The sequence below is a fragment of the Fukomys damarensis genome, unplaced genomic scaffold (assembly GCF_012274545.1).
Source record: "Fukomys damarensis isolate Sample0158 unplaced genomic scaffold, DMR_v1.0_HiC HiC_scaffold_27, whole genome shotgun sequence".
NCBI lineage: Eukaryota > Metazoa > Chordata > Mammalia > Rodentia > Bathyergidae > Fukomys > Fukomys damarensis.
The window spans coordinates 29,711,744-29,731,170 of record NW_022900939.1 but is presented as its reverse complement, the minus strand read 5'-3'; the positions used below and the strand labels follow the sequence as shown (position 1 = coordinate 29,731,170).

General features: G+C 51.6%; 1 protein-coding gene and 1 pseudogene across 5 annotated transcripts in view; both read right to left on the bottom strand.

The window, feature by feature from the left end:
* Sema4d (semaphorin 4D) overlaps positions 1-18,530 on the bottom strand; it is an 80,950-nt gene extending 62,420 nt beyond the window's left edge. For 2 of the 5 annotated variants that reach the window (XM_033756851.1, XM_010607595.3), the window contains exons 1-2: positions 18,433-18,529; positions 18,241-18,303 (exon numbers count right to left, since the gene is read on the bottom strand). The gene's annotated coding sequence lies outside the window, so the exon portion shown is untranslated. Of the gene's footprint in view, positions 1-5,017; positions 5,039-6,072; positions 6,216-18,240; positions 18,304-18,432 lie in introns of those variants that run through there. The other 3 variants (XM_033756852.1, XM_033756849.1, XM_033756850.1) reach the window with 3 other exon arrangements.
* Positions 396-1,602, bottom strand: LOC117283542 (annotated as a pseudogene).
* Positions 18,531-19,427: the final 897 nt, after the last annotated feature.

The following is a 19,427-nucleotide window of genomic DNA, read 5'->3' as shown; positions in this document are numbered from 1 at the left end:
AAAGGGGAAATGAGAACCAAGACCTGCCATGTAAAGGTACAAGATTCCAATGATGAATGTAACTGTACTGTATACCTAGAATGTACCAATAAACTCAGTGAGAGAAAAAAAAAAATCAAATATACAGAGTCAAAGAAGGGGAAAACCATCTCAAAGCCAGAGCCAGGTATTAGTGCCTCAGATACAGATAGTCTAGGTACAGCGGGAAAGCAACGATGGTCATAAGCAGCTTCTCAGATGCTCTAGCAAATGTCTCCAGCACAACCTGTGCCTGTGAAATAGTATTTCCCTAAATAAAGGACTTTAGTGCATGTTCAGGATGCTTCCTGAGAGTAGATACGAGGATATTTTCCTTTTGTTTAATTCACAAACTATTTGGTCAAAGAAATATGACACTAAATAAAATCACATCTGGTAGAAATCTCCGGCAGTGAATGTTGACAAGATGTGCTTGGATCTTGCTTGCAGCATCTGGCAGTGGGCAGTGAAACAAAGGCAGGAATCTGACAGGCTCTCCTGTGCCTGTCTGGAGGCAGCTCTGTGGCGGTGGCACTAGCATTCACAGTTGGATTTAAGAGTTCTCCAAAATCACTACCAGCAGGCTTGGTTCCCTCTACTTTAGACTTTTAAGTTTTCGACCTTTTCTTCAAATGATTTGAAAGTTGGGAGATTTTATGTCTTGAAGCTTTTTTGGTGATGTAACAGAGCCCCTGAAGCCCTCCATCCAGCCCGAGATAAGGTCTCAGAGGTTCTCTGTGAACGTGGCTGTCACCCTGCCACCCTTTGGCAGGGCTCTGCTTTAGCTCCTGTACTGAACTGATCCTGTTTCTGCTTCATCTCTGTTAGATGGTTCTTTTGCTGCTAACACCTAAGACAGCCTGGATTTCTTCTTCTGCCTTTGCCAGCTCTCTTCTCAGCGCATCTTGCTCCTCTTCTGAGAGCATCTCAGTGGTGCTCAGTGTGGCTGCAGCATCTTCTTCTTCCTTGGGTCCTGGGTCTGTCCTCAGCATACAAACGGTGCTTGCCGTAGCCCCTGTCTTCAAGCCACCCACTGCCACCCCTACACCTCTGCACCCCTGCCACCACTCTGCCTCCACCTCACTTCACCTAGTGTTTTTTGTCACGATAAAGTTTATTACGAAAACAGGCTGGTTGTGGGGATATGGGGACAGACAAGTACATCCGAGTGGGGTAGCTCAGGTGAAACAGTGTGGCCTCTTCACGCTCAACCCATACTCAGTGAGGCAGGGGTCAAGTCCTCCACAGTCAGAGAGTACTTGCAGTCCTTGCTGTTGCTCTGGGAGCTGCCCAAGGCCATGCCCTTCATTTTGCTGTGTTGTAAGGCACCACTGGCAATGTCTGAGATGAACTTCTTGGCAGCCAGGGAGATGAGCCGAACTATGTGTGGGTTTGATGCTTCAAAGCCAGCAGGGTTCAGGTAGTAACCAGTCACTGCATCTGGGATTGTACGGTGTACAATCCTCCAGTTACATGAAGAAGTCCACCAGAGGCCTGCTGCACAGCCCAGGCTCCATGTCTCAGCTGGCCACACCAGGCAGTACGTAGGACCTGTTAGACACTTTCCCCTCCTGCGGTGCTGCATCGTCCGCCACACCAGAGCCATGTGCACCACTGTGCCGGCTCCCTGACCCATGACATCTGAGCCACAGCTCCAGCCCCTGACTCCATGCTGTCTCTCTGCCATGAAGGAGCCCTAGGACACCAAGGCTCAGGCTTCAGGCCAGGCTGTGTGCTCATCTGACCAGGAGGAGAAGCTCTAACCCCATACCTACAGCACCAGATTTCCTGGGAACATCTCCAAGCCAGAAACGCCATTCACACAGGCAAAGGCCATGTTGGCCCCAAGAATCTGCAGCTACACAGATGTGCATCTCAAAACCAGTGCCGAATCTCCCAGCAATACATCAGCAGGAAGAGATGCTCAAGGCCCAAGGACAGCCTTGCTGGGTCAAGGGGCCCTAGGGTGACACCCAGCGAGGCAGCTGGAGAGAGCAGGGAAGCACAGAGCAGCAGGCAACTGTAGCAGCAGTGGCAGTGTCCCCTCAATCCCACATACACCCTAGAGTACCAGGCCACAGCACCTTAGTACCCTGTACCTGAAGGCACCAACTCAAGAGCCCCAGTGAGTGGCCTGGCTACAAGGCTCTTGCATGCACTTCCCAGTCACGCCCAACAGGAAACATGAGAGAAAGGGTTTCCTTGCCATCAAGTCCTGATCACACTGACCTCTCCATTCTGCAAGTCCAGAGCCTGTGGCTACACTAGCTCTCCCTGCAAGCATGGATGATTTATGCACAGTGCATACCCCAGACAGGTCCTTGGGCAGAGAAAGGAGTGTGCTGGATAGAACAGTACCAACATACTAGCTCCCCATTTGGCCAGTGTGGCTGAAGCTTTTTTACTGGGACAGGGTCAAGCTACATAACCGAGGCTTGCCTTGAACTTGCGATCCTCTTGCCTTGGTCCCCAAGCAGCTGCCACTACTGGTCTGCACCACTGCGCTGGGCTCTTGGCCTAATCATTTTTGCACGCATCTGCCCCAGCACAGAGGTCTCCCTGTGCTAGAACTGAGGCTAGTAAAGCTCCGCCATGTTCCCCTTCTTCCTTATCCCTTCCCCCTTCCCTCACCTTTAATCCGCCTGTCCTCTGCTAGCCAGTGCATGTCCAACTGTCCCACAGCAACCCTGCAGGGCTGAGAGTCCACACAGTGTTAGGCAAGCTCACCCTGGATGACAGGATGGCAGCTGCAGCAGCCCATGGCACACGCTCTGCCAACCCCCCTGGGATGCATACCTGTGCCAACCACTCAGCACTGTTTTATACCTCGCTGCTTTAGTAGGGGTGGGTCACGCACCCTGCCTCTCTACACTTCTGGGAAGCTCCTTCAAAGAGCAAACCACGTTTTCAGGGAGCCATATTAGCATCCAAGGTATCCACTGTGAAAAATGACTCCAAACTTCGCGGCTTAGGGCAACACAAACATACATTATCTTACAGTCCCAGAGGTCAGACATCTGGCAGAGGGCTGGGCTAGCATCCAGAAGCTGGCTGAGTTCCTCTGGAGCTCCAAAGAAGAACACATTTCTCTGCCTTTTCCACAGTCTAGAGGTCACCTGCCACCCTTTGCACCTGGGCCGCGCCCCTCTCTCTCTGAAACCAGGGGAGTAGGATCTGAATAAACCACGCCATAACTGCCACTTTGGTGAAAGTACTATTTCAATCCAAAAGCGAGTGAGAAACAGCAAACACCAAGACAGCTCTCTGCCGCTTCCTTTCTGCCTCAAAACAAGGCATACATTTCCAGGAAGGTATCTTTCTAAACAATCCTCACCCACCAGACATTCTGAGTCACCACTATACAAATTTACCACTTCTGGGAGTCCAAACCCCCTTTCCTTTGCTCACTTCTCTATGATTTACCATTTTTTGTCTAACTGCTTCTTCACGATGACATTTGGATCTTCATTTCTCTTCTGTGAAGTGACCATGTACATAAAAATAATACAACCTATCTGCCTGTTCTCTTGCTAATGTGTTTTATATCAGTTTAACTCACGGGGGCCAGTAAGAGAACCTAAGAGGGTAGAAGAGTTGTCCCTGTCTTTCATCATCAGGGCAACAGCTCCTCTCTGCCTTCCTGCCTCTATTACATTCTGAGTCTCCTTAGATGACCCTATCAGCACAGGTCCTTCCCCACCTATAATAACTCATTCGCTCGCTCCAGGATGAGGACACAGAAGACTTGCATGGGTCCATGGCCCAGCCTCTGGCACGGGGTTGGATAACTCTTCACGAAGCCTCTGGGCCCCGCAGGAGAAGGTGAGGGTGAGGGAGCAGCCGAGCTATGGTGATGACAGGAGGTAAAGTCCTGTTATTATAGACATTTAAGTTAGACAGAAACTTAACAGTCAGTCAGAGAAGGAATGGCCCTCCGGGAAGTCAGCGCAAAAGACAAAGACATCACATTTGTGGCTGGAGGTAAATCTGAACAGAGTCAGGCCTCAAAGTGGAAATGCAAAAGGCAGGCCCGTGAGCCCTCCCTAGAGATTAAACAGCAGCTTGAGATTATACTTTAATCAGCACCGCCTGCCCCAGAGAGCCCACATGGGCGTCAGATGCACAGATGGGTGACCAGAATGTCTGGACCAACACTTCCGTCCCTTTCCAGGAATGCCTTTGTTCTTTCTACTCGCCCTTGTTATGTGGTTCGTTTCCTATTGGATCAGTATTAGCTCAGTGGCTATTCTTGTAATTATATAGTTGGACTGTAGTCTGACCCACATTGAACCCACGGTGTGATTTTGCTGCATAAAATACTTCTGACAAAGGACCTCGGTCCATTACCCACTCAGGACCCCTCCTGGAAATCCAAGAGCTATTCTATCTTTATAGTAAGTCTCAGACTTAAGAACATTCGAGTTGTGAACTTTCAGGTACAAATGGACCTCACTTTGCAAATGTCTGCAGATGTGAACAAATCAGAGTAGCTCATGCATTGCTGGGACATCGTCCCAGTTGTGCTGCTGTGTGCTTACTGTACAGTGTGAGAGTGCACAGTAGTATAGGGCTCCATCAGAGCCCAGGATGTCAAGGAAGCAAGAAGGAAAGCAGTGGTGACACTGAAGGAACTGCTGGGAAGTGCAAAGCAATACACATTGTGTGTTTGTGCCAAAGGTGTGTAAGACTCACTTTGTCAGGTTTACAAACGAATTCAACTTACGAACCTTCTCCCAGGACGGAACTCTTTCATAAGTCAGGGACTTACTGTATTTCCAATAAAACTCTCCTAACTTTGTCCACTGGTTCATAACCTCATCGGTTGATGGTGTGATCAGCACAGCTGACATCTATCAGGTTGCCCCATAACACTGTCTGAAGGGCAGCTACACCTTCCAGCCTTGGGGAACATGACTCAGTATGGGTACAACTCCTGATTTTCCTTTTCTACAAAAACCTGGATTATTAAACAACAACAACAACAACAAGAACAACAAACCTGGATTTTAGGTGAAGTCTCTTAAGAAGTCATCTGGTGGCCACACCAAAACCATCTGCCTCTCTGAAGGCCAATTTAGCCATCCTGAGAGCTCAGCATCCTTCTGCTTACCTGGAGGATGGGGACAGCGGGTGGGGAGAGCACAGGGCAGGGCACCCTCACAGATGGCACAGGACAGATACCACCTGTAAGAGCAGCAGCGAGGTACAGCAGGGTTCAGAATGCCAGCTGAGTAAACATGCAAACAACCCTTCAAAGGACCGGGAGTTACAAGGAAACACACATTCCGGGGAATCTTGACTTGATGAGCCATTCAGATGCAAATTTTACCCCACTTTTAGAAGGATTACAGCACCCCCATTCACACCACCAGTCCCATGTAAACTGGTCTGAGGGCAGCCCCCTGCTGTTCCTTGGCGCAGGTCTCCGCTCCAAGGATTCTGTCCAAGAAGGTCCCACGCAGGCATAGTTTCTAGTTTGTTCTGGCCCCTCTACAACACAGTCCCTTCTCCCCTATCCACACCTCCCAGAACAACACATTCCCCAGTTCTCTGATGTGTACATGCCTGGGCCATACAGGATATAATGCCCAGCATGCACCTCGATTTACAGAAGCTGTGAGATCACCCCAGGCTGTCACACAGCAGCCGTGCCCTGGCTTCAGGTATAGCAAGGGCCGCAGGTTCCACCAGGCACTGCCTGCTGCTGGCCCTGCTGAGACCACACCAGGCAATGTCAGGCCAAGAACCCACAGCCACCATCCCTTCCCTACAGAGCACATAGGAAACAGAAAAAGGCTCAGGATTAAGTTCATTCACAAAGCCAGCCACCCAGCATCAAGAACCAAGGTCAGGCCCAGGTGCTCCCCAGAGGCACCCCACTGCCTTTGAAACACAGCAACGTGAGGCGAATCTTATCAAGTCTGCCCAGGTGTCTTTCTCTTCCTGTCCTCCTGCAAGTGGCCATCACTGGGGCTCCGGCCACCTCTGCTGCAATGCTTAGACCATGTTCACTAATGAGTGAAGCCCAGCCCCAGAGTGCCCCACCAGCCTCACCTTTCCCCGGGGCACCATCAGGTCTGGATGCTCCGTTCCTGCCCGTTGGGGATATCATCCTGACTTCGAGGGTTTTCAAGGACTGTCATCAGTGGGTACAGTCTGGGACAGAGTGAGGAGATGTGCTGCAGACAGCTGGGCCCACTTGGGCCACAACAAGGCACCCTTCAGTAGCTGCACAAGGCCCTGTGGTGAGTCTTGTCTTCAGGTCGTGGAGCCAGCCTGTCCCTATTCTCTGCCCTGTAAATAGCAGGGCTGTTCTGTAATGTAGGCTCAATTGTTTTCCTGTGTGGGTAATTCACGGACAGAGAAAGGCTGCCTTAGGGTATGGGGCAGGGGAGTTAAGTCTCGGCGGCTTACCTAGCACCCTCCCATGCTGTGCATGCCACTGCCCACCAGGCAGGGGTAGGGGACCCACTCAACACCATGTCCTCACCCTCAGGAACACAAAGGCCATAGAAGCACAGCACCTCCAGCTCCAGGGCAAGGACAGGATGCTGCCCCACATCCAGCTCTCCTTGCACACAGCCATGGGGCAGGGGCTGATGGCTCGATCAGAGGGGCAGAAGTGCTGGAATCTCACAAGCTTCCCCCACATGGTCCTGTGAGGCCCTGGGGGGTCCCCATAGCCTCTCTGAGCACCAAGGCCCACAGTGAACACAAGAATGACCCAGGCATCTGGGTCAGGCAACAGCGGGAGGGCACAGCTGTGGCATGGTGTGCAGCTGACCACTGCTTCAGCTGGGCGGGGTGACCACTCAACTGGGAAGCAAGTGCTTCCAAACGATGGCCAGCAGCCCACCCTTGAGACTGGCTAAACACCAACATAGTGTCATCAATCAGATAATAAATAACACACTAAGCAGATGGACAGGCATAGAGCCCCTCCGGCAGTGGCCCTCTCACTCCACTCGGTCCCCAAAAGACAGCAGTAACAGCAGCTCCCTTTGCTGCTGGGGCCATGTCTGGTCCTCAAGGGAAGGGCACAAATGGAGGACACAGGTGGCACTCAGTGACCGCAACACTGACCCAGCTGTGCTGCCACTGGTAGGAGTTCCTGGTGCTCCTCTGGTCATGGCGTCACTGCATCAAGGTCTAGCTGGCATGGCTGGTAATGCAGGAAGCAGGGGCCTGACTGTGCAGACACACAAGTGTCTCTGATCTCAGTGGTAAGCAAGGCAGGGGCAGGCTCTGCCCCTCTGAGGAATGCAACAATGCCTACTTTGGGACAGGAGCTGGAGCAGGACCTTTGCCAAGTCTAAAAGTCTTTAAAATCAGCAACTGAGGGTCACAGCCAGCTGACAAATGGGGACTTCTAGCATGCCAGGACACAAATCACCCACTGGCTGCCCTCACATGGCTCCAGCCCCTCTTACCCAGCAAGCAAGCTGCCTTTAATAACTTCTAGGGCTAGAGAGGAGTGGGCCACACTCAGCAGGATTCAGTGAGCCAGGACAGCAGGAGCATCTGCGCAGTCGCTGCAGAGAGGTAAGGAGGAGAGAGGGGCCTCAGGGCTAGATGGGCCAGCAGCAGAAAACAGAAAGGGCAGTGGGTGGGCCTGATGACATTCACTGAAGAAGTCTGGAGACTGGGAGTCTAATAACAGAGATGGGACCGAGAAATTAGGTAAAATATTAATCCATCACCACTCAAACCCACACCAGGAAATTGCTTTCTGTCATTCCCAAGAAACAAAGATTTCTAGCTCTAAAGACATTTCAAAGCTAACACCAAAGTATTCTTTATATGCTTGGACTAGAATCAAATATAATTTATGTACTTTAACAACTTTTATAAACTTTAGATTGTCAAGCCATGTTATCTGGTTTAAAAGCCAGGATTCCCTTGACTCATCTTTTCCTTTAAGATCTCTGGGTTGAGAGGAGGGGTGAGACTATTCCAGCCTGTAAATTACCTAGGAGGATAATTAGCCCTGAAGGTGGTTTTCTCAAAACAACAGTGACATTATGAAAAACACACAGTGCAAGATACGTCTTCAGTTACTGCAGACTTCTCACAAAAAATATTGAGGATTCGGGGCTAGGGACGCAGCTCAGTGTAGAGCACTTCCAACATGGGCAAAACTCAAGGTTCAAACCCCAGCACTACCATACAAAAAAAAAAAAAAAAAAAAAAAAAAAAAAAAAAAAAAGAAGAAAGAAAAGAAAAAGAGGGCTTTTAATTAGCCAAAGAGAGGCTAATGGTTTCAAACAGCAGTGCGCACCACCCACATAAATAATAGGATGCATAATGTGGCTTCATTTCCGTCTAAAGGTACTAGCTCAGCAAACAGCTGATCCAGAGAACATCCCAGGCAACCCAAACCTCAGAGTGAATCGACAGGTTACTCAGATTTATGGTAAAAAGCGAGAGCAAACGTCAGTTTTTAAAAGCCTATCTGCAGGTACTACAGATTCTCACTACAAAAAGTCTGAGGAATCCACTGCACAAGTTGGGCCAGATGACTGACCCACGCTGTGACCACCACATTTCAGCATTAGCTCACTCTACTTTGAGACAGAGCATGCTGAGTAATTCTGCGCCAGTGTCCAGCCCCTCCATCAGCCTCATCAGAGCTGCAAAGGGCACATGCGAGCCGCAGGCAGGGGCAGAGCTGGCCACCAGAGACCAGCCTACTCTTGGGCTTGGCTTCCTCCCTCTGAACCTGCCGCCCGGGCTAGGGCACCTCCATCCTTGCCCATCTGTAGTCACATTAGCATCTTAACCCAGTCACGGTCACCTCCAGCCTCTGGCCGGCAGACAGGGACCACACCATCCTCCCTGGATTCCTCACCAGCCCCTGTAGCCTTCTCTGAGTCTACAGTTCCATCTGGCTCCCCATGGTGCAGCTGCATGAGCATCTCTGAAATCAAAGTCTGGTCCAACATATTTGCCAAAAACCTCTCAATGGCTCACTGCTGACTTCTGATTAAAATCTACACTCCACCCCAAACCATGCAGGTTACACTGCCTGATCTGTGGCCTGCCAACACCCTGCCAGCCCTCCTCTTCCATCTTGACCCTCTCAGCACAGCCACCTCCTTGGGCAGGCTCTGTATCATCCAAAGCTACCAGGCCCTTCTGGGTAAGTACCCTCTGATCTGGAAAAAGGGAGGCCTCTCCCCTAACATCCTCAAGCTCCCCAGCACTGTGTGCAATACCCCTTCACGTCCATCTGCACACAATCCCCAAACCCCTCCTGCCCACCAAGCGCTGCTCCAATGCTGGCAGAGCAGACTGTAAGAGACCAAGAGACCTACCTACGCTTATGAGCTCATCCAGTGGGTAAGACATCCAAGCACCCTGCTGGGTGTCACACATGTGTGACAAGCTGCGATCCATCCTGTGTAGGCAGACACAGGGTTGGAGTGCTGGAGGAGGCCCTGAGAGAGACCCGAATCAGAAGGGGTCAGAAGTCAGACAAGCACACTGCAACTGTGATTACCACTTGCCTATCCTAACAAATGCTTATTCAACTATACAAAGTATCATGTAGCTTTGCTCTGAGCTCCCAAAAGTCGTCTTACCTGACCCACAGCTTGCTCATCAAGCCACTCAGGGCAACCAGGCCTTCTAAGAATAACAACCACTTCCCTGGGCAAACTGCCTCCTCAGCAGCTGCACCCACCAATCCTAAGCCCTTCTTGCATCACCAGTGAGGCCTGGCCCAACCCAACCTGCCACAAATCTTACAGAGTTGCCCTGATGTCCCTTCTATAAGCACACGGAACTCAATTGGTCAGGGTCCCCTTCAGGGTAGATGGGCTGTGGAGAGGAATGTTAGGGAACTGGACCCAGCATGGTGGACATCCAGAAGGGCCAGGCTTCAGTGCTTGGGCTGCATGACACATTACATCCAGAGGGCTGCAGCAGGATGCTCCACACACTGAGAAGCAGCAGTAAGAGAAAGTGATCCCACTGCCCTGGGGCTCCTCCTCAGGGCTCTTGGGTCCTGAGTATGAGGATTCCACAGGTCCCACCCTGTCCTTGGGGGTTCAACTCCCCGGAGATATCATCCCCAACACTAGCGCAATCACTTTGCTTCTAGCTTTTATGGGCCTGCAGTCCCTGTTAAATTCCAGCTCTAGATCTAAGGGACAGCAGAGCTCTGCACCACGCACAAAGCAATGGAGCCTGGTGGAAGGGGAGCATGTCCACTGTCTCTAAAAGATGTTCTGGCTACAGGATCACAGCATGTTCAGGAAATGTCGGCAGAAAAGTGACAGCTTCTCACGAGACCAACCATGTTCCTACAGCTGTGTTTAAACATCTCTCTTCCCCAACACATTACACATGCCCAAACCTCACACGGGGTTTGGGTATGTGGACCAACACTGGCCACACTGCAAGCTCATGTGTTGCTGGCCCTCCCTGCTGTGGGTACCCAGTGAGCTGGGTTTCTTCCCTTCCCTGCTGGCCTGAGCCATAGTCTCAGGCCTGAGACACACTGCTGCTTAAATGCAGCCTTGGTCAAGGTCACAGCCATGGCAGTGGAAGGAATTCCAGGGGATGGTGCCTTAAGTGTGGTGGAGGGACTCCTGCCTAACAAGGGAAGGCTGCCTGGTCTCTCCAAGCAGGCAGGTTGCCAGAGTCCTCTGCTCAATGCACTGGAGAGTACAGTCCTCATTCCTTAAGTCACAGAAATACATGAAGAATCATGAGGAAACCAGGCTGCAGCAAAATCTTAAAGCACCAAGATACTCAACAGTCAGGCAGGGAGGAGAGGCAGGGCTGATCAGATACCTGCGTACACAAACACATCACATATTCAGCCAACTGCATTCTCCACCCGCTGTTCAGTGTAAGCTTTGGAAGAAACATAACTGTCTTCCACCTCTGCAGGCACCACCAGCTGACAGAGAATCGGCCCCATGAGGAGTCAGCACAAGTGTGGGAGGGGAGGAGACAGGCCCCCAGTGGGTTTACCATCTGTCCAAGCCCTGGGATGGATCAGCACTACCCAGTGCCCAGCAGGACCAAGGCCCTCCTCCTGTCCTACTTCCTTTTCCCAACAAGAGGACACAGATCTCACTCAGGCAGATGTCTGCCAACACTCAGGCCTTGGCCAGGCATGTGTCACATGATGTGAACCCTGGGCCCTCTGGCTAGGCCAGCTAGAGACCTTTATGCAAGACCTGCAGTGGGTCAGGGAACTTCATAGGGGTTGAAGCCACATATGATACCCACAAGAACCATGCTCCACAGCAGGCAGACACCCTGCACCCAGCTGTCCCCAAGAGGAGGTCAGTTCTTCAACCCAAGATGTAACTTCCAGACCACCCACAAAGAGGCCCTGTCCAGGCCCTCTTCACAGGGACTTCCCAGGGTAGGTGGGAACATGACTACCAACCCAGCCCCCAGGACAGGGGGCACTGGAGAGGAATGGTTCCCATGTTCCACAGGCCGTGTGAGAGCCTAGATGAAGGAAGAACTTAGAAGCAACTTGATACCCACAAGGCCCAGTTCCACCCAACGGTCCAGACACTCTGTCCACCTAGCCCAGCACCCATCTACCTTCTCACTGACCTCATAGCAGATGTGTTACAGTCCTGCTGTTCCTGCAGAGCTGCCAGGTCTCTGGAAGACAATGGTCCCTCTCTGCAAAGTACAACTTCATCTGCCTATAACTGCCACCTGCAAAGCAGGCTGAGCTAGCAGCCACAGCCAAAGGACTCAGGCAGGTGAGTAGCTAGAACCAGCAGCACCTCAGCCAGCCTCACCCAGTGTCCACCTCTGAGGCAGGACTAGGCCCAGCTTCCTCGAGTATCCCTTTTAGTCCTGCATGTGGGATCCCTTTCCACATCTCCACCCACGGCACAGGCACGGCCAGGGTCACAAAGGGGCAAAGGCAGCCCTGACCTCACTACACTCCTGGCAAGGGTGGAGCCAGCCTAGCTGTGGCAGCACAAAAGCTTTCGGAGACCATGGGGGCACCAGGCACAGAAGGGCCTGGGCAGTGCTGGGCGTGATTCCCTGAAGGTGACCAGGGCTGGGGTATCCTGCTGGTACACAACACCACAGTCAACTGCACACTGAGCCCCACACATGTGCCCACCCCAGCCAGGGCCGGGTCAGGCCACCACACCCAAAGGAAACCAAGCTGGGGACAGGACCCCTGCGCAAGGTGCCATCTTTGCACCACCTTCCCAACAGCCTTGCTTTCCACCTAGTGGCTGACTGCCTCAAACACTCTTTGCTCACGTATCTAATCATCCCACAGAAATTACCCACAGCCCAGGCGCAGTTCTGCACCCATCTGTTTCCCCAAGTCCTCCCTGGCTGCCCCCTCGGCACAGCTGCCCCACCCTGTCTTCTTCTGCCCAAGACTCAGAGAAAACACACACTGCAGGACCTCTTCTCTTACTGCTGTATTAAAGCAGTGTTTCATCACGCACAAGGTCCAGAGTGGGGGGGGCTTCCTCCTGCAGCTGTCAACACAGGCTATAAAATGCTCCTGATGTGACTCAGGCATGCGAAATGGCAAACAGGCCAGTGGAGAGGGGAGGAGGCACCCCAGATGGAACCCACCTAACACAGGAATACAACAGACTACAGAGCTGCAGTTCAATCAGTGGACCAAAGCATGGATGATTGGGACCAGGACACTGGAAGGGAATGACTGGATGCCCCTTCCCTGTAACATCTTTTTTATCTTGTGATGGTAGGATTGAACCCAGGGCCTAGCACACACTAGGCAAGGGCTCTGCCACTGAGTTACATACCCAAAGGATTCTGGACACATTCAAGAATTTAATTCAAACACACAGAACAACAGAACTCCTGCCAGAAAATCAAGAGGCAAGCCATGTAATCCAAACACTGGTACCTATGAACCTTAAGAGAAAAGAAAGATATACTAGCAAACAGAGGAACTGGGACTTCAGTGTTCAAAGAAGAAGCAGGGTAGATAGAGACTCAGGAGCTATAAGAAACACACACTCCCTACAGACGGATAAGAGAGGCATGACTGTCCCACAGAAATGGGGTCAAAGAATACAACAGGCTGTTCACAGAAGGATCCACATGCTGGACAGCAGGAGGCAAAGACCCCATACTCACCATGCATCACAGAGACCAGCTACTCTAAGAAAGCTGTCACTGCCCCCATGACCGATGAGTCAAGAGATACACCTCAGGCCACTTCCGAGTAGATGCTGGAAGAGGGTCCTCCACCCGGGATCAGCTGTTATATCTTTCTGGAAACTCATCTGACAAGATCTTTCAAAATAAAGATGCACATGGCCTAGTGGTGCCCCACCCTGAAATTAAGTCACAGAATGATAGCTCAGAGGCTGGGGCCCAAGTATTGAGGGAAGCACTGTTTATACTGACTGTACTGTTTTCCCGTGGCAGCTCTCATCAATTACTACAAATCAGCTGGCTTGGAGACAGCAGAAAGTCACCCTCTTGCACTTCTGGATGTCAGGAGTTGAGCTCAGCAGCACTGGACCAAACACAGAGTCAGGCAGTGTGCTCCCTCCCTCTGGGAGACACCCTTGCCAGCCTCTCTCCATCTGGTGGCTGACAGCATCCCTTGGTTTGTGCTTCTTGCTGAGCCAGGGTTCTCCAGGGAAACAGATTCAGCAGGATGTAGACAGGGGTGGGGGGAAGATTCACGATGGAGACACAGTTCACACGATGACAGAAGCTGAGGTTCCAAGATCTGCTGTCTGCAAGCGGGAGAGAAAGAGATCCAAGACAGCTGAACTGTTTGTCTGCAGGCAGTCAGCATGGGGACTTCTTTCTGTCCTGCTCAGGACCTCAGTGGACCAGACAAGGCCCACCCACACTGGAGGGCAATCTACTCAGCTCACCAGTGCCAATGCTCACCTCACCGGGAACACCTCTTACCTGACCACCTATCTGGGCAACCCAACCCAGGCAAGCTGGCACGTACACTTTCCCTCACTGCCCAGCACTCCAGTGTCTGCTTCCCCTCTCCTTCTTTAAGGATACATGCAGGGCCCAGCAGTAGTCCAGAACTACCTCCTTACCTCCAGATCCTTAACTTAATCATATCTGCAAAAATGCTATTTATACAAGGCCACATGCAAGGTTCTTGGGATTAGAGTCAAGTATCTTCGGGAGTCAATATTTGGTCTATAGAAGGGACAAAAACAATCCCACAAAACCCTGAGGCTGTGAGTGTCTGGGAGTCAGGCCTTCTCCAAGGTTGGATCCCTGTCTTCCCAATAGGGCCAAAGAGGATGTGCTACCCCGTTTCTTCCAACAACATGCCCAGAGCTCTCTGTTCAGAGGACACTGAGGCCAAGCCTGCTCCTCACAATATTCTCAGGGCTGCCCCTTCTTGCACACATGAACAGCCCTCTCTGACTTGGCCTGAGGCATGCACCATCCAAGACCCTGGCTGGTGATGCCTTTCACACACCTGGCAGCAGCAGGGGGGTGACAGTAGTACTTGTCCTTCTGCTGAGGCCCTATCCCGTATGAGATGCACCACAGAGAAAGTTCCCTCCAGGTGATATGGATAGGGACAGGTGGACCTGGCACAGGCTGCTCTAGGGACTGCACTCCCCAAGGGCTCTGGGAAGCTGCTGGCATGAAACTGTACAGTATGCATGTGGGTGAGAATGTGTCAGGCATGTCCAGAAAGCTGCTCGGTGAAAGGCTGGTCTCACCAGCTCCACTCATACTCACGACCACATAGCCACATGACCACTCTGCAAAGAAAAATGGGCCCTTTGTAGGATATAAATAGCCTGGGCAGATGTGGCAGTGCCTGGGGTCCTTTCTAAGGGTTCTTGCTGGGTGCCCACAGCTGTGCAGGCAACAGCCCTCCATCCAGACCCCAGAGGCTGCCAAGCAAGTTCACGTGAGGTGGAGGGTGAAAGAGGGTTCCAGGACAGTCCTCCTGGCATGGGATACAGCATAGAGTCACGCAGGCCCAGCTGCCAACCCATGTGCTGAAGACACAGCTGTGATATGAAAAATCAGCTGCAAACAAATGCACTGCTTCTTTACTACAGAAAGCAAAGGGAATGAGGCCTGAAGAACACAGGAACTTCAGGACTGCAGTGAGCTAGGTAAGACAGGGAAAGCCTGAAGGAGAAAGGCCCAGAAGCTCTACAGAAATATGAGAACAAGAAAACTCTCTGCTGCCAGCCTCGAGGCCTCTCACAGCCAGCCTAGATGGGAGAGAGCAAAAACCTTAGCACCCTGTTGCACCCCAGACCAGCACACCCAACACACCAGGAGAAAATGGATGTTGCTAGAAGTCACATCCCAAGAGTAACACAAGTGGACAAAGTTTGCTGTAGTAACAATTTCATCTGACCCAGTGTATATGCAAAGCACGATGCTCCAACATGTGACTGAAGCACAGATCCTGAAGGAGGCACAGCACATTCTGGGTGCTGAGTCTTCAAGAGGGCTGGGGATTTGACATTCAAGTCTCAACCCAGCTCTGACAGGCCACACTCTGAGGGCCCATGCCAGGCCTGGTATCCAGCCACAGGATTGGGTAGTAGTATCTATAGCAGAGAAGCAAGACAGCCCACCCTGAGCTGCTGATGTGAGCAGCAGGGTCTCTTGGGTGTGTTAATGAACCCAGGCTTTTCAGATCAGCACCCACAGGACCCTGGGCACAGGGCATTTTCGAAGTTCATAGCCCTGTGGGGTTCTAGCCAGAGGACCAGGCAGGACAGAAGAGAACCCCGCTGGGCCTACTGAAACACGCAGACTACTCATCTTCCACTTCAGTGTCATTTAGTTAAATACACAAGCATCCTATTCTCAGCTTTGTGAGTATTTTAGACACTTGCTAAAAATACAGCAGACCTCCTCTGAGTCAGCCCCACGTACCTGCAGGTACTACAGCCTCAGAGGCTGGGGGCACCCTGGGACTGCAGGGCAGCCGAGCAGCTCGCAGGGAGGACTATGGGATTGTGAGAAAGTAGACGGGTGGAGAAAAAGAAAGAAAATCTAAAGCCAGGCAGAACCAAAATGACAACAAAACCCAGAGTACTTCTGCGTGCAGCTTCTCCCCATGATGACGTTCAAATTGAAGAGTTTGGATCTAAGAAAAAGTCACAGCCATAGCGAGTCACAGCCTCATAACCTGTCACTCATGGCTTCCCCAGACAGATGTCCTGGTGAGAACTATCCTCTACTGAGGCCTCAAAAACCTTGGCAGCCCATGCAGTCCATGCTTCTGCACTCTCAGCCCTGCCCAGCAGCCTGCAGGGCACACAGCACCCTAACCACTCCTGGCAGCCAGGCCTCCCAGAACCACCTAACATGAGAGACCTTCTGGACACACCAGCTCCCTATAGAGGCCACCCTTTAATTCTCAGCTGAATTTCCAGGATGGCATCACAGAGCAGACCTACAGGGCCAACAAGAAGGACAACACCTGCTCTGTTCCCACACTAAAGTCCTACCAAACGAAAAGCTGTCTGTATGGACCACTTCATACTAGAAAAGGTCTCTGAAAAACTTTAGTATCTCCTTTTTAGATGGCCTTTTATCTGCAGAATACAGTGGTCCCCCTTATCCAGAGGGACATGTTCCAAGACTCGGTGGCAGTACTGAACCTTAGTGTACTAAGCTTTTCCCTGTAATTTACTAATTCAGCATAGTAAGACACTAACAATAGTAAAATAGAACAACTGTAACAACACACTTTAGTAAGCTATGTATGGATGCTCTCTCTCTCTCTTTCTGAATATCTCATTGTACTGTCCTCAGCCTTCTGACTGATCATAGTGACTGAAGCCAGGCAGAGCAAACTGCACATGAGGGGCCCACTGTATTCACGATGTGAAAGCCAAAGCCAGAGGAGGTCTCTAAGTCCTCAGAGGGATCAGGAGGCTGAGATGCCCACGGATGGTAGCTGGAGGGCTGGGGCTTTCTGTACAACTGGGTGCAGCGACTTGAATATCCTTCGTGTTAAGCAGAAGTCACATCTGGGAACACCTTGTAATGCACACATGCCTGCACAAACCTTTACTCTGAGCCTCTGGGGCCAGGCATAAATGGTATGGGGTCTGAGTGGCTGCACCTCCTCCAGGAGACGGATCAATGGGGCTGGGTGTAACTGGCCCCAACCAAGCAGACACAGAGGCTCCCTGCCTCCCTAGTCCACTTATCTCCTGCTCCATCCCAGCAAGTAGACAAGCCAGAAACACAGAATCACCCGGGGGACCCTGGGACAGATACAGTTGCTTCCAGAAGCTGCCACGGATGCTCAAGTCCAGCTGAAATGTGACAACCACCAAATAACTGCAAGTGTGATCTGAGAACACAGTGTTTGTATCCCTCCTGGGTTGCTGGCCCATCTTGGGATGGGGTATGGGTCAGCACATGCCCTTAGGGTCAGCCACCCCGCTCTGCACTCCTACAGGGCCGGGAACCTGCACAGGGTTGTGCCACCACTGGCTGTGGAGGTCCTCAGAGCTGTGACGACAGGAACATTCCCCTGCTCCCAAGTTAACAGGCCTCACCTGTGAGGCAAATGGACCAGTCACAGTAGGGAGAGGGGGTGGCAAAGGGTTGGAGATGACCCTATAAGTATACAGGCACCTCCCCTCACCACTCTGCACCTCAGTGTCCTTGTCTGCAAAGGGAAGCGTCTAGGTCTTCCCAGGGCTGCCGTGCATGGCACAGCCCTGAACACCAGTGCTCCTAACTTCACACCAACATGAAGCACTGCCCTCCATCCTGCTTACTAAAGAGGCAGAAGAGGCATGAGGGCCAGCAGCCCTGGAAGCCTCTCTAGATCTTTCTGACCACCAAGAGCAGGCCTGTGAGCTAGTGAGGCACCAGAGAAGTGAGGCACCTCTCCCTGGACCCCTAGGCCTCCTTCAAAACCCACAAGGGACCATGGGGGACCCAGGCCGGGGCACTGACCCTAGCCCCTTCCCACCTTGCTGACTTGGATGCAGGGCTCCCCACCCAAATGAGACTCACCCCATACCACCTCAAAGAGGCCTCGCTCACTCACGCAAGGCCATCAATAACACGGCAGCCACAGCTCCCACACAGGCTGGGAATGGCTGAGCTTTCTGATATGGCATCTATCTCCTTGGCTCTCTGGTCCTGGAGAGGACCATGCACAGAACAGACCAGACATGGCTGCTGAGAGACAGGCAGAAGGTTGAAGACCATGCTAAAGGCAGCTGTTGTGGCAGGCAAAATTTCTTCGCTCACCTAATTCTCAGTGCCGGCAGACATTTCAGCAACCAGCTCTCAGTTTCCTCCCTCTGTCTGATGCTAGCAGAGTATGAAACAGTTAAAAAGGGGACATGTTAACAGGACCAACTGTGAACCAGAATCCTTTCCAATACGTGCACAAACTGTGCTGAAAGTGCCCCCCATGCGTACTGTCCGAATGTGGCTCACCTGGACAGAGCTGAAGGGCAATGACCGTCAGGGGCCCGGAGAAGGGTCATCACACCTGTCCTGCTGTGTCCCTTGCTGCTTCCCCCATCACTAGCCCAACACAGCAGAGCCTCAGTGCAGGGGAGGAGCTGCGTGGGGGTGCTATGATCAATAATCAAGTCACAATGAAGAACAACACCGTAGCACAACATTCCAATTCTGCCCCTCACTCAGAAACACACACCTGGACAATGTCTGTGCCACTACGTAGTATTTTCGACAATGTTTTCAGTCTTAAAATGATGTATGTACTTAAAAACCAAAATCAGAAGAAGAAGAGCCAGAGGAGAAGGGTAAAAAAGAGAGAAAAGGAACAAAAGGAATACCAAAAATAGTGGGTTTTTAGAAATAATCTTAAAGCAGGAGAAAGACTACTATGTATAACATAAAATCACCCTGACTGGCTCGGAGACACCTACAGGATCAGTAAAGCACAGGTCTGGATGCGTATGAGGACGGCACGGAGCCCTGACCCTGAAGCTCATATGTGGCTTTGGCCCCTTCCATCCTGGCACTGTTCCCTGCTCTGCTCCCCAGCTGCCGTGAATTACACAGCTTTCTCTAACATTCCGTTCTGCCAAGATGGTCCTGCCTTTATACCAGCCAGTCATGGAACGAAACCTCTAAAACTGAGCCAAAATAAACTTATTCTCCTTCAAGTGGCAGTATGAGGTGTTTTAGCCCAGCAACAGGAAAGCTGACCAATACACTACACATCAAATGAAACATGAAGCAACAAACTGAGAAAATACAAAGAGCTCCTTCCCTCCCTGGGTTCCTAACCAGAGCACAAAGCTGCAAATGGCAAGTTAGGGGAGGGAGCTGTTCGATACCATTTATGACGAAAGAAACACAAAGCAGGGTGATCACTTGTGTCTTTTAGATGGGCAGTGACTAAAGGTGGAGGGCACCAGGGTCAGTGAAGCTAAGAGGGGCCAGGAGCACCTCCAACGCAA